The following is an 18,468-nucleotide window of genomic DNA, read 5'->3' as shown; positions in this document are numbered from 1 at the left end:
ATAAGGGGTGCAAGCCCCCTCCATGAGAAACACGACCACAACATAACATCACCGCCTCCGAATTTTACTGTTGGCACTACACACGCTGGCAGATGAGGTTCACCGGGCATTCACCATACCCACACCCTGCCATCAGATCGCCACATTGTGTATCGTGATTCTTCACTCCAAGCAACTTTTTTCCACTGTTCAATAGTCCACTGTCCAATAGTCCTTACACAAAGTGAGGCGTCGTTTGGCATTTGTCGGCGTGATGTGTGGCTTATGAGCAGCTGTTCGACCATGAAAACCAAGTTTTCTCACCTCCCGCCTAACTGTCATAGTACTTGCAGTGGATCCAGATGCAGTTTGGAATTCTTGTGTGATGATCTGGATAGATGTCTACCTATTACACATTACGATCCTCTTCAAGTGTCGGCAGTCTCTGACAGTCAACAGACGAGGTCGGCCTGTACGCTTCTATGCTGTACGTGTCCCTTCACGTTTCCACTTCACTGTCACATCGGAAGCAGTGGGCCTAGGGATGTTTAGGAGTGTGGAAATCTCGCGTACAGACGTATGACACAAGTGACACCCAGTCACTTGACCACGTTCGAAGTCTGTTAGTTCCGCAGAGCGTCCCATTCTGCCTTCTCACGATGTCTAATGACTACTGAGGTCGCTGATATGGAGTACCTGGCTGCAGGTGTCAGCACAATGCACCTAATAGGGTTGTCCAGATACTTTTGATCACATAGTGTATATAATATATATGTAATATATAAAGGGGAGACATTGTTAGAAAAAATCTAAAAAGTACTCGACCGATTTACTTCGAATTTTTGCTTGTTACAGTAATTAACGTTTGGACACATATAGGCTACATATTTAAATATATAATATATGAAAATAAATAAAAAACAAATATAAGTAGACGTTGTTAGCAAACAAAAAGCCGTATTTCTGCTTTATCGACTTATGGCCAGAATACTACTTCAGAGTCTGAATTTGCGTCCAATTTTAGAGAGAGGGGGAAGGAGAAGATGGACAGAAGGGTGAGAGGAAATGGACATAGAGGACGGAAAGGAGGAGATGGACAGAGAGAGGGGGCAGGAGGAGATAAGAGAAAGAGAGTGGGAGGAGAAGATGGACAGAGAAAGACAGGACGAGGTGTGGGCAATGAGGGAGAGAGAGAGAGAGAGAGAGAGAGGGGGGGGGGCAGGAGGAGATGGAGACAGAGAGAGAGGAAGAGAAGATGAGAGGGGGCAGAAGGTGATGGACAGAGAGAGGGGGAAGGAGGGGAAGATGGACAAAGAGAAGGGGAGCAGGAGATGAACAGACACAGGAGGGAGGAGACTGGGACGTATATCCACTTCCCATACATATTTATCAATTTTCCATTCAACCAGAGCCACAACAACGCGTGGCGGGGTACAGTTGGTAACAGATATAGGGCAATCTGATTAATTTGAAGAAGCAATTAAACAGAATGAATAAATTGAGTTACCGTATGAAAATTCCTTGCAGATTAAAACTGTCTGCCAGACCGACACTCGAACTCGGGACCTTTGCCTTTTGCGGGCAACTGCTCTACCAACTGAGCTACCCAAGCACGACTCACGACCTCTTCACAATTTTACTTCCGCCAGTACCTCGTCTCCTACCTTCCAAACTTCACAGAAGTTCTTCTTCGCGCATTACATTGCGATCATTTTGAAACCCTTTGTGGCAACGTTAACAGGGGAGGAAAAGATCTACAGTTACCTCGAACAGGATGGAGCAACTGCATGTACAGCCAGCCGAACCTTAGAGCACTTTTACACCCATCTTCAGGCCTGACAAGAGTTGATAGCAGAGGTCAGTCTAGTCGCGGCCTTAGCGGACCACCCGGATCACCTGATCTGTCAATGTGTGGGATCTGTTTTGAACAAGTCACAATAAATTCGGAAACGTGCCGGCACACTAGAAAATGTGGCTACAGTTCACCAGAAAATGCTTCAGAGTCCTGCCGAATCAACCCGACGGCGTATCACGTCAATCGTACGGCGAATACTCCACCTGGAGCTACACATGCACCCCTACTTCGTGTGGGGAACCTCAAGTCTAAGATACATCGCAGCAACCCTCATAGCGTTTGAGAACTGTAGCAGAACATTTCGTATGACACTGCAGCAATTCCAACAGTCCGGCTTCGATCTGCGTTCAGCAGCCAGCTGGCCAGGACCCAAACATAGCAAGAGATGAATGGTAGTCGCTTTCAACACCTGCTATAGTCAAGTTAGTACTACATTTCCTTTCCTCTGGTTTGTTTCTTTGTACACTGGAACTCAGTCCTCTGGCTACTTTTATTTGCCCACCATGTGCCATAATTGTGGGTTCTTTGACTGCTCTGAGAGAAGGCTCATCAACCTAGAACACATCAAATATTAGTTCACTTTATTATATGAATGAATAGAAGATTTACTTAACTATGACAAATTTTTGTGCCGCAGGTGTGCTTGATAACTTACAGCTGTCAGTGATTATGAAAGCATCGTCTGATGCTCTAATTAACGAACTGTAAACTTGAAATACAATGTTCGACATTTACAACAGTACAAGTTTATCTGAAACCTTAACAGCTCGTTGGTCCTACACTTGACGGTGACTGCTCTTGCCGAGGTCTCGAACCGAACTTAGTTCTTGCCGTACACTATACTGACCTCAGTACGGGGGCGCTGGTGTACTAAGAGGCAGGGTATATTTACTGGAGTGTCTCCCATTGGTTGTTGCGGATTGCAGGGAGGCCTCGCTGTTGTCTGTGGTATCAATTCGCGTTGATGACTTTGGTGTGGCACCGCGATCTCTGGACAATACCACAGAAAATGTGTGGGACTATCTTGGATGTCAATTCTGTCCCAGGGTCAGTACTCAGGATATCAAGGACCAGTTACCATTGTGGGCCAGCTTCTTTCAAGAGAGGATACGACAGCAATAAGGCCTTCCCGACTGAATAAGTGCATGATCTAGGTCAGGAAGGATGTGACGTCATACTAAGTGGGTTCATGCTGCCAAGTTCTTTGTAAAATTGAGTCAAATTTTCTAATTACTGAAATACCATCAAATACCCTCTTAACCCGAGAAATTCCATTTCGTTTCCTCCTGCCCTTTTGGCCATTCACTTTTTGTCAGGAAGTGTGTATTATATCATCTACTAATTTCAAGGAACAAAAAAATCTGCTGATGAGCTTGTTTTTTTCACCATTTCTACCTCCGTGAGCTCTTGTGGCACTACGAGCCTAGTCATAAAGCTATAATTATCACATCAGTAAGATTATTTTAGGTAATTATTTGATTAGTTGTTTGCAGCTACATGTATCTAGCTCTGAAACACGTTCAATCACCGTACCACAGGACGGTAACACACTGCTAAAATGTGGCGGTGCCGTTTTGTTTTGGCTCCCCAAGTGACGTGCTACTGTACTGTGACTAGATACATGTATCTGCAAACGTTCAAAAAATCAATCACATAACATTACTTTTTTGATGTGATAATTTTAAGTTTATCACTAATCTTCATACACACGTTCCGTAACAGCTAAACTAAATGGTAAAATACTGTTAACAAAAAGTTGAAAATCGTCAGGGGTAGCGTTTGGTGCTTCCAGTCAAGTACTGAGAGAGTCTAGTTATTTATCTTCTTGATTCACTGCGTTAACAACACAGGCCAACGAAAATTTTTTTTGAAAAACTTTCTTTACTTTGATAGATGATCTTCACAGGTTTTTATGAGCTGAATCCAAATCTAGCCTTAGTTTTTTTGTATCACCCATAGTCTAAAAATCCTATGCTATACGGTAAACAGGGAAATTAATGAGACGCTTTGTTAAAACATAAGAAGAAGTAAGCTACTTAATAGAGGTTTCACTTGTCAGCTGGAATTGGTTTGTATTTTCTTTCTCTTTTTCCATTGAAGCTTCTTGTGTAGCTTTCTCTACGATGAGTCGCTTGCTGAACTTCTCGGTGAAGTGACCAACAGTAGTCCCCCATCATGTTGGTGTTCCAGTGGCCTTGGTACGGTTCTTCCATCACTTTAAAGTCCTGGTGAAAACACTCTCCTTGCTCCTCACTAACCCTTCCCATATTGTCCGTAAAGTAATCAAGGTGACTGTTCAAAAAGTGAACTTTCAGGCCCATTAAATATTCTAAAGTTTTTAACTTATTTAACATTGTAGCTATAATAGAAACATATTCTGGGCCTCTTTCATGCCCTAAGAACTTTGTAACGACTTGCTTGAATGATACTCATGCTGCTTTCTCATTTAAGGTAATTGTGGATTCAAAGTTAACATCAAACATCAATATTCGAATGTCGGTCAGACAAAGACGCCTTCTTTTAGTTTAACTTCTGAAAGGTGTGGAATCTTTTGGCAGAGACACTTAAAACATGGTGCATCTTTAGGCAAAGCCTTTACAATCTGTTTCGTTAAGCCTAACTTTATATGTAGAGGTGGCAGGAGTACGCTTTTTGGATCTACAAGGTTTTTGCGTAAAATGTTCTTCTCACCAGGTTTTAAAGACTCCCTCACACGCCAGTTCTTTCTGCGCCAGTGTTGATCCCTAGCCATATTGTCCCATTCACACAAGAAACGTGGAAATTTGCTAAAACCAAGGAGCATGCATGTTACTTTTAGATCGCCACATATCATCCAACCATGAGCAGAATAACCTATTTTATTTAGCACTATTTCTAGGTTTTCATAGCTGTCTTTCATATATACAGAATATCCAACAGGTATAGGTGCATACATGTTACCATTGTGTATTAAAACAGCCTTTAAACTAGTTTTGGATGAATGTATAAACAGCCTCCAGTCTTCCTTTTTGTATTCAATACCAAACTCATTCATCAGACTGGGAATATCTGAGCACTACGCTAAATCACCTTCTTGTTGAAAAAACTTGGAAAATTGCTGCTCTCTCTTTCTATACATGTATATGCTGGTTCCAACTACAAAGAAGTTCTTTTCTTTTGACCTGGAGCCAAGCAATGCAGCTTTTTCTTTCGTTAAACCCAGGTCCCTAACGAAATCGTTAAGCTCGGTCTTAGTAAACAATTTGGGCTCTAAACTTTCTGTATTACAATGGAATTCATCATCATCTGGTTCATCTAAATCACACTGTACATCAGAAAATACTTCTGTTTGAATAGAATTTAAATGATCTGGTGGTTTAGGAACTGGTAAATCTACACCATGCCCTACTGGTTGGATGGTGGACAGAAGGTTAGGGTAGCTTACTTTCTTGTTTTTCGAATTATGACCAGTAATATCAACACTGCAAAAGTGGCAATCATCGAAATGATTTCTTGGCTCCCTCCATATCACAGTAAAGCAAATATAAAGGCTTTTTTCTCGTTTTTGACCATTTTCTCAGATCTTCAACACACACACATAACATACCTTATGCGGCGCCTGAGATTTATGTTGATCACCAAGTTTAGATCCAAAGTATGATAGATAAACCTTTTTCATAAAATCTGTAATATTTCTTTGGTGTTTTTAATCACAAATTCACCACAAATATAACAAAAACTGTCAGCAGAGTTTTTACACCCACGATTAGACATTGTACTTAGCACATGTACAGGAAACGGGAAAGTGAGGTTAGGTTGACAGTAAACAAAACACTATCTGTTAACACAAAAATAGAATCGACCTTTTTTTGCCAGCAAATGTTTTAGAGCAGTGATACCAACGTCATCTACATTCATTACACCTCCTTTCTAAATTATTTTAACTACATAAAAGCTGTTAAATTCTTTAAAAAATCGCTTAATTCAATAAATTTAACTGTAAAATGTGAATAAATGGTGGGTGATAAAGTTCTTTAAGTATCATATTCGGATTTTTCACCATAAAAAACATAAGAAGGTATTTTCAGCAAAAACGTTTTCCCATCGTTGCCTGCGTAATACTGGGTGTAGAAGAAGCCAGCCACGTCGTGTCCTGTCGCTGGGACGAGCTCGGCATATTTTGCTTGCTGAGAAAGACTGAAGCCGCCAGGGACGCAGCAACAGTTGTATTGTGCCTCACCCTCCCCCAGATTGTTGTCTGCGTGCCAACTGGCGGCAGGGCAAAGCGCGCTTTAAATTTACCCACCCACCACGGGCGGCGCCGGGCGTGCATACGGCTAGGGAAGCCGTCCGTCATAGCTGATCAGTCAGGAAGAGAGCCGGTTCATAACGTAATGTTGTAAAGAACCAACCACTCGCTACTAATCACAGCTTCAAGGAGCCACGCACAGTGGGCGAGAAATGTCACACTAGCTGGCACGTAACGACAACATCTAATACGATGGGCATTCAGTAACTAATGCAACACTTTTTTTTCTCCGCCAATTTCGGTTGAAAAAATACGGATTTTGGGAGATCGTAGAATATTCTCGTTTTAACCCCTATAGTTGCGTTAGATTCCGGTAGGTGCGGCTGTGTATGTAAACTTCAAAATGGCGTCTGTAACGGAGGTGCGTTCGAAGCAGAGAGCTGTCATTGAGTTTCTTTGGGAGGAAAACCAAACCATCACAGATATTCATAGGCGCCAGTAGAATGTCTGCGGACATCTGGTAATGTTAAAAAGCACAGTGAGTCGTTGGGCGAGGCGTCTGTCAGTATTAATGGTATGACGCCATTAATAAATATAGACCTTAATCAGAAGCATATAGCTAAGGTAGAATATTCCAAATTTTTAGGTATGTCCATTGATGAGAGATTAAATTGGAAGAAACACATTGATGATCTGCTGAAACGTTTGAGTTCAGCTACTTATGCAATAAGGGTCATTGCAAATTTTGGTGATAAACATCTTAGTAAATTAGCTTACTACGCCTATTTTCACTCATTGCTTTCATATGGCATCATATTTTGGGGGAATTCATCACTGAGGAATAAAGTATTTATTGCACAAAAGCGTGTAATCAGAATAATAGCTGGAGTCCACCCAAGATCATCCTGCAGACATTTATTTAAGGATCTAGGGATATTCACAGTAGCTTCTCAGTATATATACTCTCTTATGAAATTTGTTATTAACAACCAAACCCAATTCAAAAGTAATAGCAGTGTGCATAACTACAATACTAGGAGAAAGGACGATCTTCACTATTCAAGATTAAATCTAACTTTGGCACAGAAAGGGGTGAATTATACTGGCACTAAAGTCTTTGGTCACTTACCAAATAGTATCAAAAGTCTGACAGATAACCAACAAGTATTTAAGAAGAAATTAAAAGAATTTCTGAATGACAACTCCTTCTACTCCATAGAGGAATGTTTAGATATAAATTAAGAAAAAAAAGAAAAAAAAACAAAAATATTAAAAAATAATAATAATAATAAAAATAAAAAAAATAAAAATAAAAAATAAAGAAAAACAAAAAACACAAAAAAATATTGTTATATTAACTTAAGTATGTTGTTAAATTAACCTAATTATGTCATGTATTGGAAAATTCGACTCGTTCCACATCATTACGAAATATCGTATTCATGATCCATGGAACTAGTATTAATCTAATCTAATCTAATCTAATCGGAAAACGTGTCCGATCTCCCTCATGCCGGCCGGCCACACACAGCTGTGACTCCTGCAATGTTAGTCGACGGATCACAATGAAACACCTCCCTGCACAACTGGATGTCTCTGTTAGTAGTGCTGACACAGTCGTCTTCCAGTTGGGATACTGACAGGTGTGTGTCCGCTGAGTTCCACGCTGCCTAGCAGAAGACCATAAGGCGTTAGGAGGCTATTCGTGCCAATTATTTGTGGAACATCGTCACAGGAGACGAAACATAGGTTCATCACTTCGAACCGGAAACAAAACGGCAATCTATGGAGTGGCACCACACCACGCCTCCTCCTAAGAAAACGATCAAAGCCGGTATCTCAGCTGGCGAAGTCATGGCGACCGTCTTCTGGAACTATGAAGGGGTTTAATGTCCTCTCTCATGGTGCAACGATCAACTCTGAAGCGTATTGTATGTTCTTCCTCATCCACCCTACAGCTCGAAGCTCGCACCTTTCGACTTCCATCTGTTTGGTCCAGTAAAAATGGCTCTAAGGCTATAGGACTTAACATCTGAGGTCATCAGTGCCATAGAACTTACAAGGGGAGGCCGTCAATTGTGAAATTCAGATTCGATTCATACTGCACATAATAAAAGCTCATGGCCAGAGGTGTAATGTGTCAAAGCACCAAGATGCACTTCTCAGCTGTTGTCGAGAAAATCGACAGTTAATAGAAACCGTTGCGGTGAAATACTCTCTACGATTTATAATTTCCTACAGCGTCGTGGCGCAGCGGAAGCGATCGGGTTCGTAATCCGAAGAGCACCGGATCGAATCTCACGCCATGCAGCCTTTTTTTTTTGTATTTGTTTTTTGTAATTCATATATATATATATATATATATCGTGGGGTCTCTACTCTAATTCGAACGTTTGACTTACGCCATACGTACTCGTTTCGGAATATCGTTTCTACGTCTTCCGTTAACTACACGTGTAAACATTATGAACACAATTAATAACATTTGTGAAATACAACTTTATTTGCGGAAAACATAATCATGTTCGAAGTCGCCAGTTTTTCCACGACAAACGACTTTCAACAACTTATTATATGCATAATTGTTGCAACTGATTGCCTGGAATATATATATAATATAAATATATATAATATAAATATTATATATATATATATATATATATATATATATATATATATATATATATATATATGAATTACAAAAAACAAATACTAAAAAAAAAGTTGCATGGCGCGAGATTCGATCCACCGACCTTCGGATTACGAACCCGAGCGGTTACCGCTGCGCCACGACGCTGTAGGAAACTATAAATCGTAGAGAGAATTTCACCGCAACGGTTTCTTTTAACTGTCGATTTTCTCGACAACGGCTGAGAAGTGCATCTTGGTGCTTTGACACATTACACCTCTGGCCATGATCTTTTATTATGCGCAGTATGAAACGAATCTGAATTTCACAATTGGCGGCCTCCCCTTATTAGAACCACTTAAACCTAACTAACCTAAAGACATCACACACATCCATGCCCGAGGCAGGATTCGAACCTGCGACCGTAGTGGTCAAGCGGTTCCAGACTGAAGCGCTTAGAACCGTTCGGCCACAGCGGCTGGCACGTTTGTTCCAGTAGACGGGAAGATTATTGAGCAGCAAGACGTTGGTTCCGACGTCGACCAGTAGAATGATACCAAGTGGACATATAGGCCTTCCCAGTAAGGCGGCGTAAGGCTGCTGCACTGAACGGAGATTATGTTGAAAAATAGGGTTTGTAGCCAAAAGATTGAGGAGTAATGTGGTGTATTGGAATGCTGAATAAAACCAACCTGCTTTCAGAAAAAAATATGTGTTGCATTTCTTATTGAACGCTCCTCGTACATACACGTTGGTCCGCGACCTTTATTAGATTATTTTGTACGAAGAACATTACAGGCAGGGTAGGGTGTGGTCACCTGGCGGCTGCGGTGGCAGCGGTGAAATGTGGGAAACCCGTTCGGCAATATGCTGTCATTAACAAAAATGAAAAACATTAATCAAGACATTAAAATTACCTGCTACAGTTGCCTTTTAGTAATTACATTGAAACGTAAAAGGAAAGTCATTATTTACAAATAACTCTCTCCATCTTAAGATTGAAATGAAATTTTAGGACAACTCCCCAGTGAAGCCGACCAAGTGACCAGGTTGTTCTTAGTCTTGTTTTCACTGCTTGGGATGAGAGGGTGATCATAGTTCCAGGTTTATTCCACGCCTAGAATTTCCAGGCAAGCAAAACTAACAGCTGCCCATCGTTTCAAGCGTTGACTTGTACGGAATCTCTCAGAATTATTACAGCTCGCCTTAAAAAGTAAAATGAAACGTTTAATAAAGTTTATACGTCTGGATGAAACAAAATTTCGCAGTACACCTTAGAGGGCTACGACACACAGTGAAACGTCTCGACACACAGTCAGGAAAGCTTGATCGTCGTTATCCTTAATGGTGGAAGATGTAAACCTAATAATGCAACATTTGGCCAGAGTGACTGGACACATTGGCATATCTGAATAGGTTAAGCGTTAAAGGAGACATGGAAATTTTAAGAAATAGCGTAGAAATATGTCGACAATTATTGTAAAGGCGCCCTGAGGGTGATCTCCAAATGAGTGAAACGAAGGTAAAACTGGTTCGCAAAAAGCAGCACTAAGTGAGGCAGAGTATTATTAACGGCAACTGAATGGAATAACTGCCAGTCTTCGGGAGTGTTGTGGTTGTCTAACTATGTTGCGTAGTGGTCTTTGTCGCTTGATGCGAAAGTATAGCAATAAAAATTTTTTGGGGAGTTCTGGAAACAACGGAAAGCAAAAGTTTCTGTCAAGATTGCTGTGGCGTGAGTATGTAATACACTGCTGGACCAAAAATGCCAAACGCACTGAAGTGGAGGAAGAAAATAAGTGAAACTTCGTGGTTTAAGAGGGAGTGAATAGAGTCAAATTTACAAACCTCTTGGCAGTATAAGCCCACTTGTCAGTACAAAGTTACACCTCCTCTGGCCTGGGATACAGAGGCTCATTTGTTCAGGAAGGGTGTCAGGAAATCATTGTACCCTCTCCGGTGGCAAGTTGGGCCATAACTGTTCTAAGCTGGTAACTTGCCGTGGACAAATGGTTCAAATGGCTCTAAGTACTATGGGACTTAACATCTGAGATCATGAGTCCCCTAGAATTAGAACTACTTAAACCTAACTAACCTAAGGACGTCACATACATGCATGCCCGAGGCAGGATTCGAACCTGCGACCGTAGCAGCCGCGTGGGTCCGGACTGAAGCGCCTAGAACCACTCGGCCACTGCGAGTGGCTGCCATGGACATTCTGGATATTATTAACAATGCCACATTCAGGGCGTTTCCGTGAGAGCGCTCAAAAATGTAACAGGACATAGAGAATACTCCACTGAACAATTTCAGGCGGGGAACTTGGGGTCGGAGAAGCCAGCTTAAGGAGATATGAAAGTAAACTTGTCTATCGCTTTGTCTAGCACTACTGTTTTTCAATTTATTCTCAACTAACATGCGTAGAAATTCACATGTATTGTGCTGTTTATTTGAATGTACATTCTTTATTTCCTGCAAGAAAACAAGGAGGACGAGTCTGATTACAAGGAAGTCATGGTGCAGTTTTTAACAAAACCTTACTTGTCCATAAGGTGGCTCTGTTATATCGTATTTATATTGTCCCATGACAGAACGTGCTATGAATCAACGAGACGGTGCACCGCCTCACTGCAGTGTGGATTTCCACAATCATCTTAATGCTGTATTTACTGGTCGCTAGATTGGAAGGGAAGGCCACCTATTCCATGACCTGCGAGGTCATTTGACCTTAATCCCCTCGATTATTTCCTATGGGGATATCTAAAGTCAATTGTGTATGAGGCCCCAGTGGATACGCAGATGGAAGTAGTAGCCAGAATTGTAGCTACCTGTGAAGTTATTCGAAACACACCAGGGATAATTGTCAGGGTGGTTCAGAATCTTGTTCACCGATGTCTTGGCTTGCATTGAGGTTGGTGGCCGTCAGTTTCAGTACATTTTGTGAGATACAATACATATGATAATTCATTGTGTCAGTGATGGTACTTGCAGTTAAGTGTAACTAATGTAAATAAAAAAGGACACAGTACTGCGATTTTATTCCTATTATCTCCTTAAGCTGGCTTCTCCGACCATAGGTTACCTCAAACTGTTCAGCGGAGCCTCCTCCTCTATGTCCTGTTAGATTTTTGCACGCTCTTATTGAAACAGCGTCCATATTCTACAGGCGACACAGGAGTGTCCCATCACGCATATAGTTCATAGAGACACCTTGCAGCGTTGACGAGCATTGTTCTGTTGGAAAATGGCACCACAATACTGTCACATGAGAGGTAACAAGTGAAGACGCAAGATGTCCGTGATGTACCGGTGTGCCCTTAAAGTAACCTCAGTCAGTACCAGCTGCGACCTGTATAACCAGTCACTCACAGGAGAAACACTGCGTCTGAGGTGCTGCGACTCAGACGCGAAATGCAACACCTGGAATATGTTCTGAGGAGCAATGGGTTCATGGGAAAAGTTTATGTCGGAATGACTCGACGATCAATCAACATCAGGATCAAAGAACCTAAGCGACATTGCAGGTTGGGGCAGGTGGAGAAACCGGCCGTGGCAGGGCGCGCACTATGTGAGACCGACCATGTAGTAAAATTAGCCGACACGGAAGTTATGGCTATAGTTAAGCACTATCACACCCTCTTGTCCAGAGAAATTATTGAAATACAAAAACACGGGAATAGCCTCAACAAGAAAGAAGAAAGCCTTAAGCTCAACGGATCCTGGCTTCCCGCGCTGCAGCGAACGACCGTCGCAGGTAGCAAGAGGAAAACCGTACCGGAAAAGACTGCGGAGAAGCCCTCCGAGGCTGGCGTGCCAGGTACACATAGTGTGTGGCCGCGAGCTCGGCTCCAGTTCATCACCGGCAGTGGAGGGTGAAGCTCTGACAACGCGAGCCACTCGCACTGACGAAACGTCACTAAAATCATCAGAACCCGAGACAGAAGCCAATAGGCCGTTTGTCAACAAATGGCCACGAAAGCCTTGACAGATTTGTACAATGAGACTCTCTTTCAAACTCCCTCACTGGATGACAACGCTATCTCACACGAATAAGCAGCATCGCTGTTCAAAAGGTTCAAATGGCTCTGAGCACTATGGGACTCAACTGCTGAGGTCATTAGTCCCCTATATCTTAGAACTAGTTAAACCTAACTAACCTAAGGACATCACACACATCCATGCCAGAGGCAGGATTCGAACCTGCGACCGTACCGGTCTCGCGGTTCCAGACTGCAGCGCCAGAACCGCGCGGCCACTCCGGCCGGCAGCATCGCTGTGTCCTTCACATTGATCACTCAACATCTAATCCGCTCATGCTTCTTATATATCTTACCAGTCCTCGTAACAACACTAAACACGAACAACACTAATGCACCCTGTGGCAGATCTACCTGTCACAGAGAATTGCAACTAATCTACATACCTGCAGATGGTGTGTAGCTGTAAAAACTGTAAAAAAATAATCTTAATATCTGACTACGTCTTCTGAGTGCTTCATTTTCTTTGTTAAGCAGTTTAATTCGGAATAATACACCAGCAGGCCAGAGACGAACAGAAGACGAAAACCCTTCAAACGTTCGAAAACACACGCGTTTGTGGCAATAATCTAGTGTATTATTTATCCCGCTTTAAAAATACTGCACTGAAACAGGTAATTTTAGTGTCTTGACTAATGTTTTTCAATTTTTGATGATGACATATTGATGAATAGGATTTCTACATTTCACCGTTGTTACAACCACCACGTGACCTCACCCGACCCTGCCTGTAATGCTCTTCGAACACAATAATCTAATAAACGTCGGAAATCCAGTTGTACGTACGAGGGGCGTTCAATAAGTAATGCAATATTCTTTTTTGGCAAGCAGGTTGGTTTTATTCAGGATTACAATACACCGTATTATTCCCCACTGTTTTCATTTCAAAACTACTAAAGGTTAACCATCTTCCGAAAAACGGGATAGTACGGCTGCTGGACCCATGAGGGTGTGACACTCTACGTGGACAAATCGCCTCTTCCTGCAGCAACTGAGAATCTATCGTCTACATCTACATTCGTATTCAGTAAGCCACCTTACGGTGTTTGTCGTAGAGTACTTTGTGTACCACTGCCACAACCCATTTTTCCTGTTCCAGTAGCGAATCGTCCACAAAAGAACGATTATTGGTAAGCTTCCGTGTGAGCAGGAATCTCTCTGATTTTACCTTCATGGCATGACAGGGATAGGAAGAAGCAATATATAGGTTGACGTTTCTAGGAATGAATGTTCTTTGGATTTCAACAGTGAACCACACCGTGATGCAGAACGTCTCTCTGGTATCGTCTGTCACTGGTGTTGCTTGAGTATCTCCTTGACGCTTTCGCGTTTGCTGAACGAACTTGGACCCGAACGTGCTGCTCTTCTCTGGATCTTCTCTGCGTTCTCTATCAAGCGTACCTGATACCGACCACAGAAGGGTACTGGACGAACGAGCTTTTTGTAAGCGACGTCTTTCGTGGATGGACTACACTTCACGGGGATTCTCCCGATAAATTTCAGTCTGACATCTGTTTTTAGTTTCATGTCACCGTTCCACTTCAAATCGCACCGATACACTGTCTGACAAAAAAATGTGAAGCATCCAGAAGACATGGTCGTATGTCGGTGTAACTTCTGTCCAACATCGGCGGGTATGTAATTGACTAGATTTGCAATTCTCTGTGACTTTTGGAACAGCCACCAGATCGCTTTAGCGTTGTTCATGGTTAGTGTTGTTATCAAGCTTCATAGGAAATATTAGGGGTGTTAACAGCGTCACATGTTGAATGATCACTGTGAAGGAAAGGAGATGCTGTGTACTAGTATGAGACAGCGTTATCAGCACTTCACAGAATTTCAGGGGGACTTCATTTTAGATCTCCATTTGGCTGTTTGGTTGGATCGTGTATATCCAGGGAATTCGGAAGCGACAGTGACCCGATGTTGGACTACAAGGGAACATGAGGGCAGCTTGTGATCCAGTTGCTGCCTCTGGATTACTGGGTCCTTGGTTCGATTACCGGCTGGGTCGAAGATTTTTTTCTCCTGAGGACTAGGTGCTGTCCTCATCATTTCGTCATCATTCAGGAAAATGCGAGGCCAGACAGTGAAAAGTTTGGGAATTTGTACGGACGCTAATAACGAAGCAGTTGAGCGCCCCACAAACCAATATCATCATCCTCACCTCATCATCATCTGCAAGTCTTCTAGCATTTCGCTACAGTTTTCAAGCGTTGCCACTTCTCTGTATATAACAGCACGTCCGTGAAAAGCCTCATATAACTTTTCATACGATCCACCGCGTCGTTTATATCTAGTGTGAAAATAATGGTCCTTGGTGTACGCCTGAAGTTACTTTTATGTCTGAAGATTACCCTCTGTTGAGGAAGACATGCCGTGCTCTGTCTCCTAGAAACTCTTCAGTCAAATCACAGAGCTAATATAGGTCTACTGCACGCTCGTGTTTTGTTCATTAGTTGTTAATTGGGCAGCATTGCGAAGGTCTCCTTAAATTCAAGGAACATGGCATCTATCAGCACGCCAGTATCTGTTGCCATCTGCATCCCTTGGGCAGACGGAGCGAGCTGGGTTTCACAAGAGGGCTGTTTTTCGAATCCATATTCATTCCTATAGAGGAGAGTTTAGCTGTATAGCCTTATACTAGTTTCTCAGAAATACTTTGACTGTAACTTACCAACGACACTTGCTACAGTCTTGAAAGTTAGTAACTGACCAAATGAATTCAAGAATAGTACCCTATCACCTGTCCTAATTTTGTCAGCAAAATAGGGTTGCAGTAAGACATTTTTCCACTAAGGCCTAAGCCAATTCGCGACTGCTACGGGCGCAGGTTCGAATCCTGCCTCAGGCATGGATGTGTGTGATGTGCTTAGGTTAGTTAGGTTTAAGTAGTTCTAAGTTTTAGGGGACTGATTACCTCAGATGTTAGGTCCCAGAGTGCTCAGAGCCATTTCTACCATTTTTGAACCTAAGTCAACTGCCGCGCGGGATAGCCGCACGTTCTCATGCGCCTTGCCACAGTTCGCGCGGCTGTCCCCGTCGGAGATCCGAGTCCTCCCCCGCGCATGGGTGTGTGTGTTTCCTTCGCGTAAGTTAGTTTAAGTTAGATTAAGTAGTGTGTAAGCCTAGGGACCGATGACCTCAGTAATTCGGTCCCATAGGAACTTACCACAAATTTCCAATTTTCGTAAGCCAATTATGGCCTTTGTCGAGATCGAGCGAGTTGCCACAATGTTGTGGTGTGGCTAGGGCCTCCCGTCGGGTAGACCGTTCGCCGGGTGCAAGTCTTTTGAGTTGACGCCACTTCGGCAACCTGCGCGTCGATGGGGATGAAATGATGATGATTGGGACAACACAACACCCAGTCCCTGAGCGGAGAAAATCTCCTATCCAGCCGGGAATCGAACCCGGGCCCTTTGGATTGACATTCTGTCGTGATGACCACTCAGCTACCGGGGGCGGATGCCACAGTGCTTAAAGTACTGGAATCACTTTTGGAGGAGACGATTTCAAATCCCTGTCCAGCCATCGATGATGACGTTTGGTTAGGGGGCGCTCAACTGTGCGGTCATCAGCGTCCGTACATAGCCCCAATTTTCACATAGTCCAACTTTTTTCACAGTACAATCTAGCCACTGGCACGAATGATGATAATGATGAAATATTGAGGACAACACAAACACCCAGTCCCTGCACCCGGCTGGGAATCGAACCCATGACCTCATGATCCAGAGGCAGCAACGCTAGCCGTTAGACCACGAGCTGCGGATGTTCAGCCATCGAGATTCAGATTTTCCGTGGCTTTCCTAGAATACATAACGCGAATTCACGGTTCGTCCCTTTGAAATGAAAACGCCCGATCTGGTATCCGCGCTAGACAGTGGTATGGAGCTCGCACTATTCAAGGTGCGATAATAGTCGAGACAGTCTAAGAAGATCCCTCACGGCTCGCAACGTTGTAGTCAGCTTTCCACTGCGAAACACAAACGGCTGCAGGAGAAAACAATAGCCGTCTATAGAGCTGCGGTGTTGTTACAGAGACGTTTACATACTCGCGTTACATTATTGATTGAGGCAGGGGCGCAAAGCTGCCGCGCCCAGCCCGCTGCACTTGCCAGGGATCAACTTAGGCCGACTCAACCATAGTATGAGACTATGGACGCCGTCACATGTGCCGCTTCCATTGCGCCTCTTGGACGTCACGTGTGGACCGCAGCTTACAAGGGTCAGTTATAAAGTTCTGATCATCCCATCGCAAAAATAAAGTCACGTAAGTAGTTTTTATTCCATTTGCAAGTACATGCCTGCAGTCCTGGTACACACCGAAATCCCAGCGTGACAGTAATATAGCACGCCGCTAAAGTAGCAAAAACAAAATCGCACAGACCGTCGATAAAATGCAGACGAGTTTGGGCCACTACGTTAGGTTGTCTTTGAGAGAAGAGACCAGACAGCGAGGTCATCGGTCTCATCGGATAAGGGAAGGACGGGGAAGGAAGTCGGCCGTGCCCTTTCAAAGGAACCATCCCGACATTTGCCTGGAGCGATTTAGTGAAATCACGGAAAACCTAAACCAGGATGGCCGGACGCGGGATTGAATCGTCGTCCTCCCGAATGTGAGTCCAGTGTGCTAGCCACTGCGCCACCTCGCTCGGTGCGGCCACTTTGTTTTGCCTTCTCTTGCTGACTGATTCAGTCCTGTTGCGCTGTGATTTCCATGTGTACCACGACTGCGAACATTTACCCGCAAACAGACTGAAAACTGAATATGTAACTTGACTTATTCGAGGAGGTAATTACAACTTAGATTACCTTTCTTTCAACCAGTACAATTTTTACTGTTGATATCGGCTCTTGTTTATTCGCTACACCAGCTAGAGCGCTCTTTGCTTTATTTAGTAAGAAGGCCTACAACTTGGCTAATTTCATTTCTTATTTTCTGCTGTTAAAGTTCCTTTTATGTTTTGGAATTTCTGTGAGCGCTTTGTGTATCATATTAATGATTGAATCTTGATAAAACAACTGCAGTAGGAAAGTGGAAGGACATAGCGCCACAGCCTGATAAGCCAAAACATTCTGACCTCTGCCCACACCAACGTCGAATGCCACCTGTTAGCGTTGCCGACACGTCAGGCGTTAACAAAAGCATGTAAGCGGGGCAGACGCGGACGGGGGATCACCCTAGCGAAGATATGGGCTGCAAACGGGGAAATACATTGAGACAAGCGACTTTGACAAAGGACAGATTATTATTTCACAGGGCCTGTTAATGAGTATCTCTAAAACGGCGAAGCTGGTCGAATGTTTCACGTGATACCGTCTTGAGCATCTACAGAAAGAGGTAGAAGGACAGTGCAACTACTATCGGCCTGTGGAAAACCTCCAGGATCCTGATGTTCCTCAAACCCGACAAACCGCCTACTGCTGTCTCGTCCTACCGCCCCATCAACCTTACCTCGGTCTTCAGCAAGGTCCTGGAATCCATCCTCATCCAATGCATGGACCGACACCTCCACCAGCACTACTCAATGTGGCTTTCGACCATCCTTGTCTGCTGATGAACTTCTCCTTCAACTCACTCACCTCCTCTCCGAACAACTAAATTCCCGTCGCTCCGCCATCTTCCTCTCTCTCGACCTTGAGCGTGCCTACGACTGTGTATGGCATTCCGGCCTCCTCTTCAAGCTCCAAATCTTCACCCTTCCTGTTAACTACGTCTGTCTGATCGCCTCCTTCC

General features: G+C 43.4%; 1 protein-coding gene across 1 annotated transcript in view; it reads right to left on the bottom strand.

Moving 5' to 3' along the window:
* LOC124619589 (acylphosphatase-2) overlaps positions 1–18,468 on the bottom strand; it is a 184,066-nt gene that overhangs the window by 50,180 nt on the left and 115,418 nt on the right. The window lies entirely within an intron of this gene.

This window comes from Schistocerca americana, chromosome 6, assembly GCF_021461395.2.
Source record: "Schistocerca americana isolate TAMUIC-IGC-003095 chromosome 6, iqSchAmer2.1, whole genome shotgun sequence".
NCBI lineage: Eukaryota > Metazoa > Arthropoda > Insecta > Orthoptera > Acrididae > Schistocerca > Schistocerca americana.
Note: the sequence above shows the minus strand (reverse complement) of the source record. Positions and strands in the feature narration are given on the sequence as shown.